Source organism: Phocoena sinus, chromosome 18, assembly GCF_008692025.1.
Source record: "Phocoena sinus isolate mPhoSin1 chromosome 18, mPhoSin1.pri, whole genome shotgun sequence".
NCBI lineage: Eukaryota > Metazoa > Chordata > Mammalia > Artiodactyla > Phocoenidae > Phocoena > Phocoena sinus.
In genome coordinates this window covers 44,532,792-44,557,694 of record NC_045780.1, presented here as the reverse complement: position 1 = coordinate 44,557,694, position 24,903 = coordinate 44,532,792, and positions in this window count along the sequence as shown.

The window sequence follows — 24,903 nt, the reverse complement described above, 5'->3', positions numbered from 1 at the left end:
TGTTTTTTAGTATTTTGTTGAAGATTTTTTCATCTATGTTCATTAGTGCTATTGGCCTGTATTTTTCTTTTTTTTTGTGATATCTTTGTCTGCTTTCGGTATCAGGGTGATGGTGGCCTCATAGGATGAACTTGGTTGTGTTCTTTCCCCTGCAATTTTTTGGAATATTTTGAGAAACAATTGTGTTATCTCTTCTCTAAATGTTTGATAGAATTCACCTGTGAAGCCATCTGGTCCTAGACCTTTGTTTGTTGGATGATTTTTAATCATAGTTTCAGTTTCAGCATTTGTGATTGGTCTGTTCATATTTTCTATTTCTTCCTGCTTCCATTTTAGAAGATTGTACCTTTCTAAGAATTTGCCCATTTCTTCTAGGTTGTCTATTTTATTGTCATATAGTTGCTTATAGTAGTCTTTTATGATACTTTGTATTTTTGTTGTGTCAGTTGTTGTAACTTCTCCTTTTTCATTTCTAATTTTATTGATTTGAGTCCTCTCCCTTTTTTTCTTTATTAGTCTGGCTAACAGTTTATCAATTTTGTTTATCTTTTAAAAGAACCAGCTTTTAGTTTCATTGATCTTTTCTATTGTTTTCTTCATCTCTATTTTATATATTTCTTCTCTGATCTTTATGATTTCTTTACTTCTACTAACTTTAGCTTTTGTTTGTTCTTCTTTCTCTAGTTGCTTTAAGTGTAACGTTAGGTTGTTTATTTGAGATTTTTCTTGTTTACTGATGTAAGATTTTATTGCCATAAACTTCCCTCTTAGAACTGATTTTGCTGTATCCCATTGCTTTTGGATCTTTCTGTTTTGTTTTCATTTGTATCTGGTATTTTTCTGATTTTCTCTTTGATTTCTTCAGTGATCCATTGGTTGTTTAGTAACATATGTTTAGCCTCCATGTGTTTGTGTATTTTACAGGTATTTTTCCCCCTGTAATCGATTTCTAGTCTCATAGCCTTGTGGTCAGAAAAGATGCTTGATATGATTTTAATTTTCTTAAATATACTGAGGTTTGATTTTTGGCCCAAGGTGTGATCTATCCTGGAGAATGTTCCATGTGCACTTGAGGAGAAAATGTATTCTGCTGCTTTCGGATGGAATGTCCTGTAGATATCAATTAAGTCTATCTGGTCTAATGTGTCTTTTAAGGCTGTGTTTCCTTATTAATTTTTGTTCTGGAAGATTTGTCCATTTGTGTAAGTGGAGTTTTAACGTCCTCCAGTTCTGTTTCTGACCTGTGTTTCTGATCTGTGGTGTGCAGTAGGTGGGATTGGAACACTCCCACCTGGAGGGAAGCCACTGAGTATTCCTCCTCTGAAGATGTTCATCTGTGGGATTGCTCTGTTTTGTCACATTTCACCTTTTGTGCAAGCTCTCAGATTACACTGTTGTTGGCACTGTTCTTGGCCCCACTTTAACTGTGGGTATGCTGGCAATTGACCCTGGTGTCTCTCAGACATTATTTTAACCAGGCCACCAGCGTAGATCCACTGAAGTCAGGTCCCAGGATTGCAGTAATCATGGATCTGGACCCACTGTGGGTGTTGTGGGGGCAGCTAATCCTCTGGCCTGTTCCATCCTCTGTGTGTAAATGCCCACAAAGTGTACAGTTGGTAAAGCTAGAACCTTCTTGGCTGCGGGAGCACTTGTTATCCATTCAGATATTCTGTAGGTGCTGAGCTTACAAAGCCACTTGTAGGGGTGTCAATTCACAGTTTGGGCAGCTGTGAGGAGAGATTTCAGCTTTTCTTCCTTAGTAGCATGGCCCCTGGGGCTCATCTATGCTTTCAGCCCCACCTTGACCTGTGGGTAACTCACAGGGTTCTGCTCCCAAGGTGGCCCTGGAACACAGGTGTCCTTCCTGGTGAAGATGGGACATAGAGGTGACAATGGCCAAGGTCACAGCAGCACCCACTGTGGCTGGGATGGGGCATGGAGGAGAAGGCAGCAGCCACTGGGGTTGTGGGAGCCCTGGTGGGAATGGGTCATATGGGGTGCTGGTGACTGCATGTGCAAGGGAGCTTGCCCCAGTGGGAGCCCTTCCTAGTGTCTGGGAGGCAGGGACCAGCATGTGTGGAGAGAGGCTGCAATGGTGGTCCTGCCCCTTCTGTGTCACTCAACAATGGTTCTTCATTTCTGTGATGGTCTGTGTTTCCTCCACAAGCATTCCTCATTGCGGATTTCCTCACTCCTGTCCCCTCAGGCTGTGTCATTGCAGCCAACAGCAGTCTTTTCCCCAGGTTTTCTCTCCAAACCCCATATTCCAGCACCCAGCCCCTGTCTGTACCAGTGGAAACACGTTCTCTCATAGCACCCAAAACTCCAATTCTGTCCCAAATGATCTCTCCACTGGTTAGGGGGCTTCCCCAGTTGTGGGAACTACTCCTTCAACTCCCCAACCAGGGGTACAGGTCCTGTCTCACTTCCTCTCTTCTTCCTTTTCTTTTCTTCTTTCTTTCATCCTATCTACTTACACAAGGATTTTTTTTGTCTTTTTAGGTGTCTGAGGTCGTCTGCTAGTGTTCAGTTGGTTGTCTGTGAGAATTGTTCCATTTGTAGATGTATTCTTGATGCACTTGTGGAGAGAGATGAACTCCACGTCCTCCTCCTCCTCAGCCATCTTGACTACTCCCAAGAGGTGTGTTTATTGTACACTTTCAATGAAATTTTGAATAAAATAAATGCTATTTATTACATTCCAAAAGAAAATATAAGATATTTTGGTCATTTGTGCATAATCTCTACTCTCTGCACATAATATTTTGAAGTAAAATCTTTCTACAAAGACCATATATCCCAACCAAAATATGATAAATGGCCATAATGGCAACATTCCACTAACTGGTTTCATGTAAGAAGATCTTATTTAACTTTTCATCAAGTCTGCTTTCATGCAGGAATTATATACCCACAAGATCAAGCATACTAATAACTAGCTAGGTCAGAAACCAATGAAACTGGGGCATATAGCATCATGAAAGTAAAGAGACAATTCAAAGATAAATTTTCCATATTGAGAACTTTAGTATAAGTTAAATTCTGGATGAACAACAGGATTCTTTCTAGTTTTGCTACTATTTTCACAAAAGTAACTTTCACAGTTTAAAATGAGGAGGCTTTCAGTAAGTTAATGTATAATTAATTGAACTAATCAATAATCTATTTGCATACAAAATATAATTTTAAAATCACAAATTGTTTTTAGAACTGTAAAATATAGTATAACCCTCAGCATTACAAAAGAGGAGACTGAGACCCAATAAAGTAAAGTGGTATATCCCCACAAATACACAACTAGCAAAAGAACAGGTAGGCCACAGATCTCTTAAATTTCAGTTCAGTTATTTTTGCTTTACTATCATACTGTCATTACCTTACCATAAATTCTTCCATCCTTTGTCCAGATTATATTTATAGATTCCAGTATAATTTTAAGGGGTGTTGTCCAGTGGAGCATAGAACATGATTTACTCATGGCCATGACAGGACAGTTCCTCCATAATCACTTGTATTCAATGGTCCTGGAAATTAATAGGGTTAATATTATTTGTAGAAAATCTAGTATAAAAAATCATGTGAACTATATTAATGGCTTTATTATGACCATAAAGATCTTTATGTCTCTCAAAAATTAGCATTTGAGAGGACGAAACTCTGCTCAGATCCAGATGGGAAAATCAACATTCATTTAAATATGCTGATTGTGTTTGTAACTATTGTTATAAAGGGCAAAGCAACAAAAATCATGATAATTAATGTTTTATTCAAATGCTTTTTAATATCCAAGTCTAATACTACTAACTCACTTAATATTTTCATGTATTTTTGCATCAAGTTGTATTATTTAGAGATAACACTCTGCAATTTAAGCAATGGGAAAACTGATGGGTGAAAACCTGACCCAAATGTCTTATTATTTGTTTTCATTTTATCAAATATAGCACAATCTACTCAGGATAATATGTGAATCAGTTAAATTTATAAGATGAATGTTTCAGTAATATAAATATGATTGTACCAGGTAAGCATATTTGGAAACAATTTCTTTATAAATGTTTTTGAAGTATTATAAATACATTGATTTTAGAAATGTTTTAAAAACATGCTTTAATGAAAAAGTCTATACTCAAAATATCTCAAACATAAATGGTTTCATATGTTTTTATATTAAAAAAATTAATAATCATAACAGTGGGGAAAGCCACTTTAAGATGATTAAAATTTCCTATATTTTAAATGAAAAAGCATAGTACATTTTATATGTAAGGCTGTCAATTTAACAATGTAAATCATATGATATGCATTATTTATATATAATTTTATATTACTTATCATTTATATTGTATAATATAAATGATATATACAATTATATACATTCTATTTTATTTATCTTATTTATAAATAAGATACATGTGAAAAATTAGTTAAAAGCATAATTTTGACATATTTTCAAATTTGATAATTAGAAATGTTTTAAAATAAATGTCTTTATCTTCATGTTCTCATACATACATTTTTTGCAAAAAGAAAAAAAATTTTTAGAGAAAGCCACCCATGAAGTACACTAAGCCCTTTCAGATAGATACTGTTCAAAAATAAAAATAAAAAGTGCTATAGAATAAGCCTGTAAAATTGCATATTCAGAATTCAGACAAATTTCAAAAAACAAATTAACTGACTTGGAATGATACTTATTTAACCTTATAAAAAACGGTCACCAATTGGCAATGCCACAATCCTATTTGGCCACTTAGTTTAGATACTCTGTATTTTATCACTCTAATTCAAATAGGTCAAACTAAACCTTTAATTTCTGTCATACACATACTTATTTTATCTTTGCGATCCTTTTACCACATTCAAAAATTGTAATTTTCCCAATACATGATTTATAATTTTGTTACTGTTTTCAAGATATTTGTGTGCTCCACATATTGTTTCATTTAACTTAAATTGTTTCATAAACTCTAGCTTCTACTCCATTAGCGGCCTTCCCAAATTATGTGGATGGTATAATCTCACAGCATGACTTTTCCAATACAGTCTAGTCAAAGCTTTCGTTATACCATTTTAGGCGTACTTGTTTAATCCACTTACTCTACTTAAAATGTCTTCCAACTTGCCTTCTTCATCCATGACATGTTATATAAATTATTTCTACGGTCTATTCCCAACATATTCTCCCCATTTTTACCACACTCTGATTATTTCCTTGATTATTATCCTTTTAGAAAAACAGAGCCCACAATATAATGTTTTTTTAGTCTCTAATTATACCCAAACTGAAAATATTATCCCTTTGAAGTGAGGAACTAACTAATTCACTCTCTTCTCTTCTCCTTTCCTCCCCTCCATTTTCTCTCCATTTTTGAAAATAACCTGCACATAATATACTTTCTCAGGAACTGAACCGAAGGTATATATGTCTTTGTCAAATATTTAAACAATCTAAACACTTAGCCAATTATCAATTATTGATGGTTTTCTTTTTATTTAATTCTTATAGTTTGTGGTGACCTTATTCTCAGGAATGAAGAAATCTGAAGAGTATGTTTCTGTGTCAACTAATGCATTTATATATTACTACGTACTATGCCATAACCTTAATGAACATCTAAGTCTTGCACAATTGTGATATTTTATTATGATTTTTAAAGGTAAAGTAGGACTTTATCAATGTGAAAAGTGTTCCTGAAAAGTATTAATTAAAAACTGTAACAAAGGGACTTCCCTGGTGGTCCAGTGGTTAAGACTTCGCCTTCCAACAGAGAGGGTGTGGGTTCGATCCCTGGTCAGGGAGCTGGGATCCCACATGCCTCACGGCCAAAAAACCAAAAACAGAAGCAATATTGTAACAAATTCAATAAAGACTTTAAAACTGGTCCACATCAAAAAAAAAATCTTTTAAAAAAAGTAACAAAGATGTAATTTGAAAAGGAAAAAACTAATTGAACTAGGAAGAAATGAAGCACCATAATCTCCTTGTCATGTCTGACAATAAGTATTGGCTGTGATGGGTGAAAGAGAAGGAGAAAGGGTTGTGGGTATATATGGGTTCTCCTTCACTTCTAATTCATTAGTTATACATGATTAAACCTGATTAATCTGATAAATAAATATATAAAGAACATAGATTGCTATTCCCACCCCCCATTATCCCAATTCAAGCAATATATTACCTTAGTATACTTGCTACATTCTAAATGTCTGTATTGTTTTTCTACAAGATATTTTGAGGTTTAACATATATAAGGTTAAATGTGAGACACAGGATAATATGAAGTATTATAATAAATTTTAAGTAGTGTAGCACAGAAGAATGCTTACAGCAAATCTTCTACTTATTATGCATTCATTTCCAAAAATAGTAATGCAAATGTATTAAGGACAAATATATTTGTAGGGCACTGAACAACTACCCATTTCAAGACACTTAGTATGGCAATATACTTATGTATTTGAGGTTCTAAACTTTGCAAAGTTATTATTTTTGGTTTTCTTGACACTTTAAGCTCACTTTCATAAAAGGTACTATTTTCTCTAGTCTTGACTTTGTTTAAGGTTCATTTTACCACTTCATAGGCTCTTTAAGGAGATGTTAAATTATTTGAAAAACTCAATTTATAACTTACAGCTGACTTAATCATGCTTTCAAGACATGCTCATTAGTGAAAACAGCAGCATTTCTAGTTCCTTATCAAACTCATGGGGCTAGGAAAATGAGTCACAGAGAATTGGAAGGACCAAAATTTTTATATAAAACTGATCAGTTAATCATTGTATAATGCAAACTTACTGTAACTTAGGAAATTAAACATTGTAACACCATGATGACTGTAAATGATAGCCTGGGAAAATCTCAGCTATTCATGAGTCTTTTTAGCCAGGATCCCATTCCATTTGTATATCATTACTTATAAACTGGTATTAAACTAGACAATGTAAGCAGAAAGATAATGTAGAAGAAAAAAACTAGGTTTATGTCAGAAGAATAAAATTATTGTCCAGGTGTGTCACTTAATCATTTAATTTTGAGCCAGCATTAATTTTTCTAAACTTCAATTTTCTTACTTGCTTAAAATTTGAATGAGAACATCTGTCCTTACTTTACACTAGCATTGTTGAAATTCAACAGAATAATGTAAATGAGTGTTTATAAAATTTTCAATCCCAATCCCAATTTTGTCTTTAAATTATCAAAATTATATAATAGCTTAATATTAGTACTTAAGACTATTTTAAATTAATTAAATATTTAACACTATTAATACTGAAGCCAATAATAATACTAAGAAAATTTTTGCCTCTATACTTTTGCCCCTAATTTGCCCCGCTGCCTGTAGTCTTTATATCTCATTTGTCTGTATTTGCTCAGTTTATTTCTCTTCAGTTTCTCTTTGCCAATCTTTTGCTAAAGCAGTTCAAGTCGATTTGTTTGCTTGCTAATTAAATTCCATAGTTTTTGCTCATTTCTAACTTTATAAAATAAAACCTTTCCTCCAAGAAAAATTCTCTATACTGTATACATGTCTAGCACTAGTTATTCATGTATATTGCTTCTTCCAGACCACTCAGTACATACAAGCACATATTGGAAATTGTGTTTCTTTTACCACTTCAGATGTTAAAACTCCACCCAACCTCCAGAAGCATTATTCAAATCCTACCTCTTCAGTGCAACCTTACCTTAATTAATATCAGAAATTATCTCTAAAACTTTTATTTGCTTATTTAATTTTTAAAAAATTGTTGATTTACAATATTATATTAGTTTAAGGCATACAACATAGTGAATCAATGTTTTTATAGATTATATTCCATTTAAAGTTTTTATAAAATGTTATATACCCTAGGTCATATATTATTTAAATCTACATAGTACTTCTTACATGCACTGTGTATTTTGCATTTACCTTTTATTTACTTATATGTGTTCATTCATGCATTTATTCAATAAAAGTTTTCTGGATATGCGTTGGATGCCAGACAATATTCTAGGTGGTGGGGAAAGAACAGTAAAATTGACATCAATAACAACAGCAACATCAACATCAACCACTTACCCTCAGGAACTTATGTTCCAAAGGGAATAGGGGATGGAAGAGAAAAGATAAATAACGTACATTTATTACATGTCACATATTGATACGTTCTCATGGGAAAACAAAAAAGAAAGCAAGGAAATTTTATAGGGAGGGTGTGCATGTGTGTTGTGGGTAGGGTTTGCTTTACTGCCCATAGAACTGTATGGAAATGAAAGTCTGAGAAATAAAAGATGACTTTGATATTCCTGGACATATGTTGAATATCCAGGAATTGGACCAACGTGAATAAGTATAATGAGTAATTCCATTGAGCATAAAATACTCTACCACAAATTTTGCTCAGTTTAGACATTGAGGCATTAGTTATTTCCACTCTCATATCCCTCATACCTATTGCGTGTATGTGTGAGTGCCTACGCAAGAGCACACATGCATCCATTGCTTCCATCCTCCAGCCAGCACTCACCCTGTGTATGTATTTATACATACATATGTATGTTATGTATATATATATATATATATATATAATTCCTTTTCCTTTCATTTATTTTCTCCTACCTTGAGGACTTTTTCTCATTTCATAGGCAGTTACATTTACTCACCCTTATTTTTCTCCTTGGCTTGAATCACTTCAGGAGCTAGGCTTTTGAGACATAAAAACTAATACTGTTCCTTTGGTTTCCTGTTTTCTGCTATGACACGACTTCTGTATCTCAAATGTCTATTAGACATTCAAACTCAAGATTCCTTAGCTAGCTATATAAAGGAATGGTATGTTGTTTAAATAAATGAGGAAAATACCCCAGAAATATCTAAAAAGAGAAAATCAATTTATATTTCAAAGTGCTATGGTTAATTCATGCTGATATAGATTGCAGTGTTGAAAGATCCACACTGGTAACTAAATTTAGAGATAGATTAGTTCAGTAATCAGTATAATAACCAGTATATTAATCAATAATTATTGATAGTATTAAACATTAAAACCAATTTTGGCTTTTGGTTATTGATGCTATGAAGACAGCATAAATAAGAATGTGACATTAATAGGTAATATAAAAGTATTCCCTTAATTCTGGCTACCTAGAGCTGTCAGATTTACTTTAAAAATAAGAAAATTAATTTAAAAAACTAATATCCTTTTTAATCTTGATTTCGTACCTGAGAGATGATGTGTATGAATTGGTTTATTAAGAATCTATCATGAGCTGCTGCCTTGTGATGTATAATCATGTTACATGTGAAAATATTTTAATTTTAATTCCCCAAATCCAAACAACAGAAAAATCAATTAACAGCTGGGCGCCCAGTCAAGAAGTAACTCTCTCTGGCACAAGGGATGAACTAAAACAATTACCACTCTAATAGCAAAAGGCACACCAAGTTATGAAGAAGGTGGAAATATACTCATGTGAACCTTTCTAAAATGTCTGATAATCCCCTTTATAATAAAAATACATTAAAATTTTTGTCTTTTAATTTCCAGGCAGTTGCTTAGAGAATTTCTCATTGTTTGGGGCCCTAACTACTTTATGTCTTGGACTGCCCTTTGTGGTACTCAAGAAATAGCTCCACCCTTGATTGCTGCAGACAGAATAATCAGTTTTTGTATATGTAATCTTGATGAAATATTAAGATTTGGATATCATATGATACCGGAAAAGCTTTATCAAAAGTCCAGGCTTTTGTTCAACTCATCCAAAAAGAACTTGGGCAAGGAACACAAAGGGAAAAAAAAGAAAAAGAGAACCCAAACACTGAGGCTGAGAAGCAGAGAACAAAGGAGCAGTTTATTGAGGCAAAAGCAAAAGTACACACTGGAAGAAGAGTGAGGGTGTCCTTGCGAGTGAGGGGCGCCCCACAGGTTATTTGGATCCCCCTTTTATCTTATTGTTAGCCTTTTGAATGGGTGGGGTCTTTTGATTAGGGGTGGAATATTCATTGAGGGGAGGGTTGAGGTGTGGCCTGGATTGCACCATGTTGCATCAGATCCCGGTCTTGCACAATTATCTCCTGAATCCACTGTACATGCATTCTAAGAGCTGTTTTTCCTTAAATTATCTCTTACTATTTGAGCATCACACATGTAGGGTCAGACAGGGTCATCAGGAACCTGTGCATTTTTATTGAGCATGCTCCACAGTTTTCAGGGTCAAAGTTTTTTGCTCAGATGCTACAAAGTTTCTGTTTTAGATGCTATTCCTCCGTGTGTCATGGCCTCAGTAATTGCAAAACAAGGAGATGGCTTTGACTTCTGCCTAATGTCTATATATGAGGAGGCTGTCCTTGTGCCTGGTCTGGTCTTTCCTACCTCTTATAGATTATGCAATCAAGATTAACTAATTTTAAAAAATAAAAAGTATACCTATTTTGTATTAGAAAATATTGATTAAGTAGAAAAAGGTACAAGTGAGTTTTCTAAGTCAAATATTTCATTTAAATATATGTATAATTCAGAATTTTGTATTTATTTTTTATATCTCAATGCTTTGTGTTTAATTCTATTGCTGAGAGCATACAAATATTTGCAGAAAGATATTATCTTTAAATCAATAATTCATTATGTATTTATTTCTCAAAGTATACAGTAATCTAGTCTAGAGATAAAGAGCCCCTTATGAGTAACACAGGGGCACAGTTGTTATTTTCCAGAAGATATGAGTGCTTATTGGGTGTCTGAGAACGATCTATGGTAAATGGAGAAATACTTTCAACAGTGTTTCCTGTAGGCTTTCACAGCTTAAAAAAATAAAATTGTACACTTAGTTGATCACTGATTATTTTGTTATTGCCTGGAAGTTTTGTGAGTGCTTTCACCATAGGTATTGGCATAATCTAAACAGAAAATAGTGGTGCATATTTCTCCATGTTATTACCATTTAAAAAGAAATACTAAATTCATTATCCACATGACAAGCTTTGTTTCTTTTTTTCAGTTTTGTTCACTGATTTATCATATTCTGAGTACCTCTATTAATGCCTGGAAAATGGTAAATAGTTAGTTGAATTACTGGTCATTGAACTCTGACAATCTAAAAGATAGATTAAAAGGCTGATCCATTAAGTACACTCTTAGTCTACTGATTCATAGAGTATATATTTTAGTTACTAGTACCAAAGAAAGGAATTCTTCACTTTTCCTACAGCAAGAAGAAAGCAAGTAACAATATAAATTCTTTTTACAACTAATATTTTTAGTTTAAAATATTAACAATTATTTTTGTGGGATTTTTAGTTTAAACCAAAAAGAATTGTATGATAAAAAGTGAGTTTTCTCTTGAATAAAAATTAGCGAGAAATATTAGCAGGAGAATGATAATTATGTGGGCATACAATATAATGTTTTAAGTACAAGTTTTGATACTCATTACTAAAAGTATTTTCTAGCACAAGAGGAGGAGGTGAGCATTTGTTCATTCATTCATTACTTTGTAAACATCTAATGGCAATGATAAGGAAAGAATTTCATTTATTCTTTTCCTGAAGAGCATCAATACATAAGAATCATGTTTCTTTTAAGACTCCATTTTAAACGGTTAAACTGAAATTTTTATAGCATTACGGAATCTGTCTAATGCATTCAAAAATGAAAATGTATTTTGGATAGAGGCACATTTGTCTAATTTATATTCTTTTAAAAAATGTAACCATTGTAAAATATTTATCAGAAAGATAATCTAAGATAATCTAATAAATCTAATTTCTAACGTGAAATCTAAGAATTGATTTTAAATAATTCAAAGAACCTCAATATTTTGATCTGCATGACATCTAGCAATGCATTTCCCTTTTAACTCTAGCCAAACTGAAAAATTAAATACACATAAAATTACCTTTATCTAGATTTTTCAAAATAAAATTGAAAAATTTAACAAAAGCATTACATGGGTTTACGTTAACTGTCATCAGTACTAATAAATATTTCTTTCTAAAAGTAAAATCAGAAAATGCAATTGCTAAATAGGAAAAAATACATAATTAAATGATTTAAGTAGTGACGAATGTGAACAACTTTGAGTATATTTTCAGCTTGCCTGTCAATATTTACAATGTAAATAAATTTATAAATTTACAATGTAGAAAACAAAATTAGATGAAAATTTGACTTTTTCTCCCTTCACATAGATCTTTATTTTTACATAAGGGTTATAAATTAGTGTCCTGAATAGTAAATAATCACTTCACTCAGGTCCCTTCAACCCTGTCCCCCAGCCTCCACCAACATGCACACATAATGAGTAAACTCTGTATCAGTCAGGTCTTAATGTATTGAATTTTATATCTCATCTTACCGTCTCTAATTGATCAGCAAAATAGGAGAATAATTTTGGCTCTGGCTTGTACTTTTTTTTTTTTTTTGCCGTACACGGGTCTCTCACTGTTGTGGCCTCTTCTGTTGCAGAGCACAGGCTCCAGACACACAGGCTCAGCGGCCATGGCTCATGGGCCTAGCTGCTCTGAGGCATGTGGGATCTTCCCGGACTGGGGCACGAACCTGTGTCCCCTGCATCAGCAGGCGGACTCTCGACCACTGCACCACCAGGGAAGCCCTGGGTTTTGAACTAGTCTACTTTCTAAATACTAATGGGGAATCTTACAAACTTTTCTTTCACTTATGACCTATGTTTTTCATAAATTAAATTTAAGATATTATTAGGAATTACAATGATCAAAGTCTAACAGTATAAATTAATATGACCCATGTATAATTTGGTAGACACAAAGAAAAATAATTTTAAAATTCTTGCAAACACGATGAAAGTCTCAAGAACCATAATTAAATCCATAGATTTAAAGAGGAAAATATAAACAAATGATAAAAGACAATGTCTTCTGAACAATGCTTTAAAAAATTAGTTAACTAACTGGAAATGTGAGTCATCACCCTATCCCACCCCATCCCCAATCAGTAAAGTCTACTGAAAAGTAAGAGAGAATACCACAGTTCCAAGTAAGTACCTGCTTAAGAACAGAAGTCAACTCTTGATTTTCAAAAATGATGGATTACAAAAATGTGGTTACAGGGCAATGTGCTCACGGTTTGGGAGCAATAAATATTGCCAATTATTAAACCAAACATAAATGAGTTTTGTAATTTAGGGGGGAATACCACTGAATATCTAGGTTGTCTAAATGTCACTTCTGTCATAATAATTGTTTTAATACAAGTAGTAAAACCGAATCCCTATTATTAAAATCCATACTAATTTTGCTTCTCTAAACAACACAATTTTCATTATGAACAAGTTCTTTACAAAGCATTCTGACCATAAAGGATTCCAACATTCTTTTCTAATCAATTATAAAATATTAAATGCTAAGCATCTCATTCTGTTTAAGAGATTGCTTTCCACTGAATCTCCCCTAAGCAGTTAGAGTGGTTTTGTATTGACCAACTTAGAGGTTAGGGGTATTTAAAAATATTGTTTTGAAGTCATAGATATTATGATTTGTCTTTGAGTAAGGAAAAAAATGAAATGACTTTCTGGAAATTAGCCATAAACATTATATCTAATGGGGTTCAACAAATTTGACCTTCAAGTTTTAAGGGTGTAATTAATATAATAATCCATTATGTACAATGATAATTTTATTTTAAAATATTTTATTGAGATATTTTATCATGTTTTAATTTATGTTATCATATTTATTGTTAAAATACCTTCACTATATAAAGGTCTACAGCTCATAGGAAAAGTAATATGTGTGAATTTCTTTGAAAAATAAAATTGCTAATTGGTCTCCTTTGATTTAGATTTAGAATTAAAGGCACAGGCTGATTACCTTAATATATTTTAATGAAAGATGTTTGCTAAGCAATTTAGTAAATTGCTCATTTATTTAGTAAATAAAATATCTAAGTAACTTAAAAATTATTGTTATTAATTAGAAACATCCAATTGCCTGCAATTTTACTATGATTACTAACAACTTATACTGTTTTATGAAAGACATGGCTTTAAAAATCTTTATTATTCATTGTTTATAAATTTTTCCTCCATAAAATATTAAATTATAAACAATATTTCTCTTTGAAAATTTCAAAACCGTTTCTGATTGGTATTCTTTGATAAAATTTATCTCATTTCAAGTTATATAATTTTCACTTTGTAGGTCAGAAGCAATTTAAGTCATAGCCTTATCCCTGAGGAATAAATAAAATATTATTTCTTTGTACAATCATAGAACTAAGATTCTAAATGAACACTAAACTATTAGTTCTTTTTTCAAAAGCCTTTTTTGTTACTATTCCACATTACACAAATAGTGTCCAAATTTGGAAATCATATCACTCTAACACTCTCATTTTATTTACACGGTAAATCCAAGTATTGCATTCTAAATTGTCCTTCTTTCCTGAATTCCCATTGAAGATAGAGTTCTAATTTTATCTTTCTCTTCAGTGCCCTGCTTCCTGAAAGAGTAGTGCCTACTGCTGTCTCAATTTTCACTTGAAATTTGCTCCCAAACCCATACTATTCTGGTTTCATATTTTATCACATTGTTGACAATGAAATTCCCAACTGCTGATTAACTTATGAACTCCCAATCATAATTTCCAATGAAGAAATTTAAGACTTAGCTAGAATTTTCTTCCACATTTAACACTGCTCATCACTGCTCATCACCACACATCCCTTCAAATTATGCCTTATTTATTTTTATTTCACTGAATATCATTCATCATAAATACTTTTAAAAAGTGTTGGTACTGAAATTTTTGGACAAGTTAAACATGTAGCTCATTAATAGAATTGTCTTAATAAGATTGCCAACCTCCTGGTCTCTAGTACCTTGGAATTAGCATGAAAAATTAAGCACTTAAAATAAGGTTAGAGTGACCCTTGTGTGGTCAAAACATAACCTAATAAATCTAATTTTAAAATATCTTTGCAGAAATATATGTTGGTACTTAAGTCACATGTTCTTTTATAATAATATTAAGTTTATTCTTTTATGAAGAGCTTTAGGAAAAAAATTCACTTATTTTTTTTTTAGTTTTGAAAATGTATTCAAAAAAATCACAATAATGGATATAATAAATAAGGTTGCAGAATTCATTTTAGTGGTATTATTAGTGTTTCCAATAAAACTTTATCTGCAGTTTGCCAAGATATTTAAGGAAGAATAAACTTGTCAAACATGAATGTGTACTTTATCCATCACTTAATGTGAACTAATAAATGCATTTAATATCTGATTAAAATGCATGAATTCCCTTATGATTAAATAATTCTTGGTAATAGCTAGGTTCAAATTTTAATTATTTTAACTACTTGCTTAAAACAGTGAGTTTCTATTTTATACTCTGATTCTACTCCAGATTTCATAGGGAGGGCAGGAGGAATAAATTCAAGCTGTGAGATGGTCAGGAGGGGCTTTGGCACCATCTAGCGGTTAATTAAATTATGTTCCTTGTTTGTTTTTCTTTCCCAGTTGATCACTATGCCTCACCATGAAAGCAGAAATTGACACAACATTGTAAATCAACTATACTTCAATTTTAAAAAAGTGAAAGTTCAAAAAAAAAAGAAAGCAACAATACATATTTTGAGTTCTTGAATTCCATGGCAACCTTGCAAATGTGTAAATAATTTTCAGATTTTCCATTATCATGCAAGCTACTAGTCTTCTATGTAATCATGCTAATTTTATTCTTGCCTTTATGCATTTACTCAGGTAGTTTCTACCTCTACTCTTTCACTCCTTTATCTCACACATGAATCTTATCCACTCATAAAGACCAAGGTAAAAATAACACGCCCTCCATAAAGCTTTTTTGGACTCCTTTTGTCTCAATGGTTCATTTTTTGAAAATAACTAGAATACCTAAAGTCAGTGAGAAAAATACAATTTAGGACCTCACTGTTCCAGTGGCAATGTGATATTGTCTGTACAACTGAATTAGAATTATTACTTTAAAGAGTTTTATTATGAAAACTTTAAAATAAATAAAAGTAGGAAGTATAATGCTTTGAACCCTGTGTACCCATTATCCGGGCACACAATTACTAATTCATGACCACTCATTTCATCTATAACCTTACTACTCAAAGTGTGCTCTGGGGACCAGTAACATTGGCATCATCTAGGAGCTTGTTAGACATGTAGAGTCTCAGGCCTCACTGCAGAAATGCTGAATCCGAATTTGCATTTTAAAAAGATTCCCGAATGATTCTTATGTACCTTGAAGCTTGAGAATCATTGGTCGCTAACACAACCTACCTGTGTACCACTAACACACTGAATTATTTTGAGCAAATTCCAAACATACAGTATCCGCTTAAAATATTTCAGTATGCAGCTCACAAAGATTAGAATTCTTTTTTAAAAACATAATCACAACACCATTATTATACAAAATTATTATCGATAGTTTTGAATATTCAGATGTATCTATTTAAGTCACTAATGCTTTCATTTATAGTTCATTTGTTAAAATTAGGATCCAAACATGACCATATATTAGTGAAATGTATCTTAAATCTGTAAAGTTGTAGGGTTTCCCTCACAATTATTTTTTTAAATTATTTGTTGAATCAACAGTGATTTTGAGGAGTTTTTCATATTCAGTATCATGCTGATTGCAAGTCTAAGGCAGGAATGTATACAATAAGCTTAAAGAGTCTTTAGAGGTGCAATATGGTTGTAACAAATCTACGATTCTGTTTTAGTTACATATACCCACAATAATATGGTGTAACCTAATCATTCCAAAACTCATTGGCTTCACACAGCTGGGCTCAACTACATGTCTGTGGTCAGCTGTAGGATGGCTAGATGACTTACTGTCTTAATCCATTTGGGCTGCTGTAACAAAAATGCCATAAACTGGGGGGCTTATAAACAACAGAAATGTATTGCTCACAGTTATGGAGTGTGTGAAGTACAAGATCAAGGTACTGGCAGATACACTGTCTGGTGAAGGCCTACTTGCTTACTCATAGATGAATGGGGAGTGAAGAATAAGGCTTATTTTTTCAGTCAATCACATTTTTTAAGAATATTTTACTGCAAATTAGGAAAAATAATGTCTAATGCCATGTCATTTTCTTGAGCAATTTTACTTAAGAATTAATTATTATATATTATTCCACCTTGCCAATGTTAATATTATGATTTTTTAAAATTGTGTATGTTATAGATAAAATGGTATCATTATTTTATATTCTAGATTTTGAGTAAATTCTTTATAGACTCATTTTAAAGAAACATTTTTTTCCAGGGAAGTTAATTATTATTATTTTTAATGGCATTACTGGTCATTCTCTTAGTCATTGATCAAAACTCCTATACTAAAGAAAAAATAGCCATATATACATGTTGTTTGGAAAACTTGGGTCATACATACATAAATACATCAATGCAAAGAAAAGTGAAAGTTTGATCTCTTTATACCGTGGTGGCCATCATCATTGCCACTACTCCTCTGCTACTCAGTGAAAATGTGAATGTCAGGATATTTAGCTCTGGGCGAGTTTCTTATCACTCTCTGTCAGTTCAGACAAATACATAACTACTACTTCTCTTGAAGCCCCAGAAATTAGTGTTCAGATTCTATAGGTATCCCAGACAGGTTTCCATTTAGGCCAATGTTTGCAGATTTTAAGACTGATACGGCGGACCTCCATTCCAGAACACTCAAGCTAACATATCTTTGAGCTAATAATACAGGAAAACAATAGAAAAAATATTGTTTTGCAGGATTTATGAATAAGCTACTAATTAATAGCACCCTATGTACAGTAAAAATTCCTATAGTCATTATTTATTTGAATCATTAATAATTATACTATGTAATACTGAATAATGTTATCACATAATTTTCACATTGTGCTAATTAATTTAAATGTACCTAATACCACTAAATGAAAATAACATTTTATTTTAAAATGTAGAGCTCTCCTTCTTTGGCTTTCCAAAAGAGATTTTTGGATTTGATTTCTCTCTACACTACTTACACGTGTCTTAATTAAAATGCCTTAATTAAAATTTTGATTGCTATCCCTTATTTAAAAGAAGTATTATTTTCACAAGTATTCCTGAGACTAACAAATAGATTTAAAGCAGAACTGATTGTGTTTTTCTCACTTACAGGGTATAGTACCAATCTGAAACTAGAGACCTAAATTCCATTTTCAGATAGTATTCTTAGTATGTCTGTACTACCTAACGTAATGCTCCATTCGGTATCAGTTAAATCCAAAAATGTCAATGAAGTTTCTTTCTTCTTTATGTGAATTCTAAAAAGGGCTATTAATGGAGTCCATGAAGTCTACAAAGTCCATGGCCTCTGCTTCATAAAGGTGTTAGATTCTCAGGCCAACACGTGCTGCACCATCTGCATTGGCCTCCAGGTTCCCCTATTATTAATCATTATCCTATAGACAAGGGAAGAAACAGTTTGAATCTCACATGGGAGTTTGTCATGGGTCAGGACCGGAAGTGTTGTCATCATGTCTACTCATGTTCTTGTGGCCAGAATTAAGAGTCTCAACCACACATAACTGGGAAGAGCTGACACAAGTACTGTAGTTGGGTGCTTGGGATTAAGGGAAAATGGATTTCATGAAAAACTAGCTTGTCCCTACTACAATGTTCTTGATACACATTTAACTTAATATGAGATGCATCAATTTACACATACAAATTTGTTCTGTTGGAAAAAAAATAGACTGTTAATTTGAAGGTTATGTCTCTGGCTTTTCTTGCCTGTGAATTAGCTTAATCTCTCTAGATCTTTATCTTCCCATCTGCAAAATATATTTCTTAGGCCAATAAATTGATTCCCCATTGCCTGAGTCCCAGCTTTATTTGAGAATCTGTTACAATTTCTTAAGAATTTAAGTGTATGTGTACACATATACCATGTTACACATGATCTCATGTGGGTTGTAGAAACCCTATAACACAAACCTAGTATTTGTAAATATAATAAATTCAAGTTATTTTAGGAAAGGACTTCCCAGATCTTGCATAAGAATTATCTTTGTTTGCTTTTTATTAATACATTGGTGAGAAAGTACCTGAAAACTTTGATGTATATATTAATGCTCTTATTAGTGGGTGGAAGAAAGTTTGAGGAAGAAGGAAAGCATTACTGTCTGGCCAACCTTTTGTTACTTTAATAATAACTCATTACAATGGCAGTATTAGTTCATGCTCATGTGAGCTTGATATTTCTAATTCTGTCTCCTAAGAGTTATTTTACAAAATAGGGTAGGCAGGGGGAAAAGATAGATTGATCAGGTTCTTTAAAAATCTCATAGATTTTGGAAATTGGGAACTTTGCCTTGATTGAAAAGAAACTTTTTATTTTATGCATTGAATGGAGAACAAAGAAAATATTTCTTTACCCTTACTCTGCTTTCTCTGTGTTGCTCATATATCACAGACCATAACATGGCACGAGAAAATTGATTCCACTGGGTATAAGTATTAAGGATGAAAACAATTCCATTAATTTTATCCATTAGTCTTTTTCTGTCCTAATATTTCGACTAACTGGAACAATGTCAGCTATCTTTGTGGTGATAAATAAAGGGGTATTATAGAGCTAAGGTGTTTTGGGATCAGTCACACTCGAATTACAAGATGAAAAAGGTAAGTAAAACTTAAAGGCTTTTAAAATATCAGTTATCACTAAAATTTATGGTTAACCCATAATTTCTACTTGCTGTTATGCCAATGTCATGGACACTCTTAATTTTCTCAGTCAACAACATGTTTATATAACTGTGTATTGCACAATACATACATTGTTGACACACAAACACAACTTGTGATTCCCCATCCCCCTGCCCAGCGGGGTTGATTGTTTGTGAGTTATAGAAAAGTGAGACCATAATGGACATAATGAGTTGCCACAGAGAAAGTCCATTACTCCTCCCCAATTCATTGTTTCCCAGAAAATCTTATTTCCTTTTATTTCTAGAATGCATATCTTTTGTGTTAACCAAAGAAAAATAAAGGATACACTTCTAATTTAAAAAATACCTTGGAAGCTAAAGGTACAGACAATAGCTTCGAAGGATATGTCATTTCAAGTTGCAAACACAATCCAACATCCTGATCCAAATATAAATATATGTGATCAGTTAGAATGAGTATTCCAACTTGTCCAGATTACATAAAGATTACCCAGTTGGTAGGAGGTTTTGAGAAGGAAGAAATGGATGAGGGACTGAGGAATTATATATGGAATAATTTTGGAGGTGATCCTTTAAAAGTTGTAGTTCCACAAAGTTTGGAGGCCTAAAAAAGCAGAATGGACAAATACTAATTAATATGGACACATCTATAATGTAAGCATGCCTCAGTTTAGTCATAACTGTGGAAAGAAAAAAAGAAAAGGGGACATTATGAAGTGACTTGTTCAGTAGTGGAATTGGCTAAGTAAATCCTGATTTTCCAAGGATTGCATTTTTCTACCACAGATGGAATATATTCTGAATAGAGATTAATATAGATTTTGGAAAAATAAAATTACAGTTTTACACATATGCATGGCTTTAAAATGTATTCACTTGATTTGTTTTGTGCTATATACTTTAAAAATAGTTTCATCTTCTGTCTCAATATTTCTTGTTAAGCAGGTAAATTGTATCCATAATAAATAAGGGGAAACTAAAGGTTATTGAGGCTGTGGGAATAGCACAATATATCCGGTAAGTGGAAGAGACTAAACTCAGTTTCAAGTTTCCTGATGACTGCTCCAGACTCTGTCAAGCATATGCTAGTACTCTATTCACTTACTAGTACAAGCTGTGGTGAATAAAACCAAAGCACTTCTTCTTTGCAATTAACACTGCTGATGGCAGAGCACTAGGTAGTTTTCAAAGCACTCTCTGGGTAGTTCTTTAATAATCATCTTGGGCCATGAGGTAACATTGGTGATGAAAACCATTACCAAAGAGAATAAATCAGAAATATAATGTTTCCTGATGTCCCCACTGTGCTCTCTTAGACTACTTCTCCAGAAAATTCTATGATATTTATACCACTGTTATTTTGAGTTTTCCTGTTATATAAAATGAAATAAATCCTACCATATACACCCTGTAAAAGTTAAACTGTACAATGAATAAAAATAAATATAAATGAATAATAATAAATAGATATTAATAAATAATGAAAATGTTTTAAAATAGATTTTTCTATGAATAACAGAAATAAAGATCAGATCCCAAGTCAGTATGAGACTTGACAATAATTAGATGACTCTAGCATAACTAAAGAAAAAAAATAGATCAAATAGAAGTAGAGGAAGGACACAGAGGGGAAGAAGGAAAAGAAAGAGTCTGAAATGGAATAAGAAAATTGAACAACAGGGACGCAAATTTGGCAGTCTGTCTTCAGGGAAATAAAAAGTTCTGACATAAAACTCAACTGTACTGATGCTTATGAAATATATCTTTCAACGATGAAAATTTGTAAATGAAGCAATCAGAGCCTGATGCCATCTAATATATGGACCATGGAAAATCACTTTCCTTATTGTAATTTGCATGCTTATGATAAAAACTTCTGACTGTGATTTGGTTTGCCAAATTGATTTTTTAGTCACACAAGTGAGTATGTTGGCTTGTGTGATATTGTTCACTGTAAATTGGTACATTATCTCCTGACATATAGTTTAATTTTTTAAGTTTAGTTAGTGTGAGTCAGCCTGATTAAATACAGTGAAATATGGAACACAGATAACAATGTGTTTTTTCTGACCTGACAGTTTCTTTTTCCTTTCTGCATCTTTCTCACAAGGTAGGAATGATTAAAGTGGTAATGCTTATAAAAGAACATGATACAAGTACTGTCCTATAAAAGGCACCCACACAAGTTCTCTCAGTTCGTACCAGTACTTAATGCCTGCAAGATCATAGATGAAGCACTCCAGCTTGCTGATTTCCTATTTCCTCATAAGTATCAAAGAAATTATAACATTGCTCATTCTTGTGCAGAGGAAAGCTGTGTGATGGTTGTATTTTGTAAAATGTTACACAGATGTTAGTTTTTTTCCCACATAAGTATAGAATGTGTTCATATATTCGCTTTACTTTTATATAACAACAATAAAACAATAAGACAATGGAGGAATTTCTGAACTGAATGCTTATCAAATTGTTTCATCTATTAGAATATTATGGAGTGTTCATTAATATTCTCTAATAATACTATACATTACACTGTATGTCAGGCTCTAACAAGTCCTACAAAAGTGAACTCAGAGTCAGTCTGGTCAAAATTAGACCATTTCCTATGAACCATCAGTAAATACAAACTCTAGTTACAACAACCGTGCTTATGATTTGGGGGACAATTTTAGATTTTTTGGTTTCCCTATATCTAGTTTTCATACTCTGGCATCAGGCAGTTAAATTTTAATGATATCTGCCCTCCTTAAACATCGCTCTTCTCTTTCACTGGCTTTGATGAGAAACACTGTTCTTGGAAGCTGAAGTTCATTTATCATGTTACAGCCTTGAAAGATCATGTATATTTTCACAACATTAGGTTTGATATCTAGGATGCACATAATCAAGAAGAATGCTGTTCTCATAATTAGAGCTTCTAACCTCTGATTCAATGAGCTGACATAATCATCTTTATAAAAGATCATTCACACTTATATAGGGGATGTAACACAATTTGCTTAATCGTTATGTTGAAAGGTAAATCTCAGAAGTAAAATTCAGAGTCTGTCCATATAGTATAACCACTATAAGGTTATACTATATAATTTCTAGTGGTTATACTATATACTTATAGCAATAAGTATTGCTCTATACTTATAACAATAAGGCCCACCATACCTACTTCCACTTATATATTTATGGGTAATATGTTAAATATAACTGAGTGTGGCATTTGATATTACATTGATAGAATTCTATTTCCAAAGCCAACTTAAAGTTATGAAACTTTCTATATTTCACAGTAGACTTCACTCCTCTTTCTGCTATCATCTCTTTAAAAATCCAGATATATCATGTAGACTGTACTCTTACAGGGTCAATTCATTAGTCTTTGACCCAGTATATATATATATTTTTTTTTGAGAGATAAGTGATTTATTAGAATAGGATGCTTGTGAGGCTTACAAGCGGGCGGGCGAGAGGGTGCCACACCCCGAGAACTTAGTGGGTCGCAGTTTTATAATCAAAGGAAAAGTGGGGAGGGGGAAAAGACCACTTTCTTCTTTTTTTTTTTTTTAACATCTTTATTGGGGTATAATTGCTTTACAATGGTGTGTCAGTTTCTGATCTATAACAAACTGAATCAGCCACACATATACATGTGCTCCCATGTGTCTTCCCTCTTGCGTCTCCCTCCCTCCCACTCTCCCCCTCCCACCCCTCCAGGCTGTCCCAAAGCCCCGAGCTTATATCCCTGTGCCTTGCGGCTGCTTCCCCCTAGCTATCTACCTTACTACGTTTGTTAGTGTGTATATGTCCATGACTCCCTCTCGCCCTGTCAAAACTCACCCTTCCCCCTCCCCATATCCTCAAGTCCGTTCACCAGTAGGTCTGCGCCTCTATTCCTGTCTTATCCCTAGGTTCTTCATGACATTTTTTCCCCTTAAATTCCATATATATGTGTTAGCATACGGTATTTGTCTTTGTCTTTCTGACTTACTTCACTCTGTATGACAGACTCTAGGTCTATCCATCTCATTACAAATATCTCAATTTCATTTCTTTTTAAGGCTGAGTAATATTCCATTGTGTATATGTGCCACATCTTCTTTATCCATTCGTCCAATGATGGGCGCTTAGGTTCTTTCCATCTCCGGGCTATTGTAAATAGAGCTGCAATGAACATTTTGGTACATGACTCTTTTTGAATTTTGGTTTTCTCAGGGTATATGCCAAGTAGTGGGATTGCTGGGTCATATGGTAATTCTATTTGTAGTTTTTTAAGGAACCTCCATACTGTTCTCCATAGTGGCTGAACCAATTCACATTCCCACCAGCAGTGCAAGAGTGTCCCCTTTTCTCCACACCCTCTCCAGCATTTATTGTTTCTAGATTTTTTGATGATGGCCATTCTGACTGGTGTGAGATGATATCTCATTGTAGTTTTGATTTGCATTTCTCTAATGATTAATGATGTTGAGCATTCTTTCATGTGTTTGTTGGCATTCTGTATATCTTCTTTGGAGAAATGTCTATTTAGGTCTTCTGCTCATTTTTGGATGGGGTTGTTTGTTTTTTTGTTATTGAGCTGCATGAGCTGCTTGTAAATTTTGGAGATTAATCCTTTGTCAGTTGCTTCATTTGCATATGTTTTCTCCCATTCTGAGGGTTGTCTTTTGGTCTTGATTATGGTTTCCTTTGCTGTGCAAAAGCTTTGAAGTTTCATTAGGTCCCATTTGTTTATTTTTGTTTTTATTTCCATTACTCTAGGAGGTGGGTCAGAAAGGATCTTGCTGTGATTTATGTCATAGAGTGTTCTTCCTATGTTTTCCTCTAAGAGTTTGATAGTTTCTGGCCTTACATTTAGGTCTTTAATCCATTTTGAGCTTATTTTTGTGTATGGTGTTAGGGAGTGATCTAATCTCATACTTTTACATGTACCTGTCCAGTTTTCCCAGCACCATTTATTGAAGAGGCTGTCCTTTCTCCACTGTACATTCCTGCCTCCTTTATCAAAGATAAGGTGTCCATATGTGCGTGGGTTTATCTCTGGGCTTTCTATCCTGTTCCACTGATCTATCTTTCTGTTTTTGTGCCAGTACCATACTGTCTTGATTACTGTTGCTTTGTAGTATAGTCTGAAGTCAGGGAGCCTGATTCCTCCAGCTCCTTTTTTCGTTCTCAAGATTGCTTTGGCTATTCGGGGTCTTTTGTGTTTC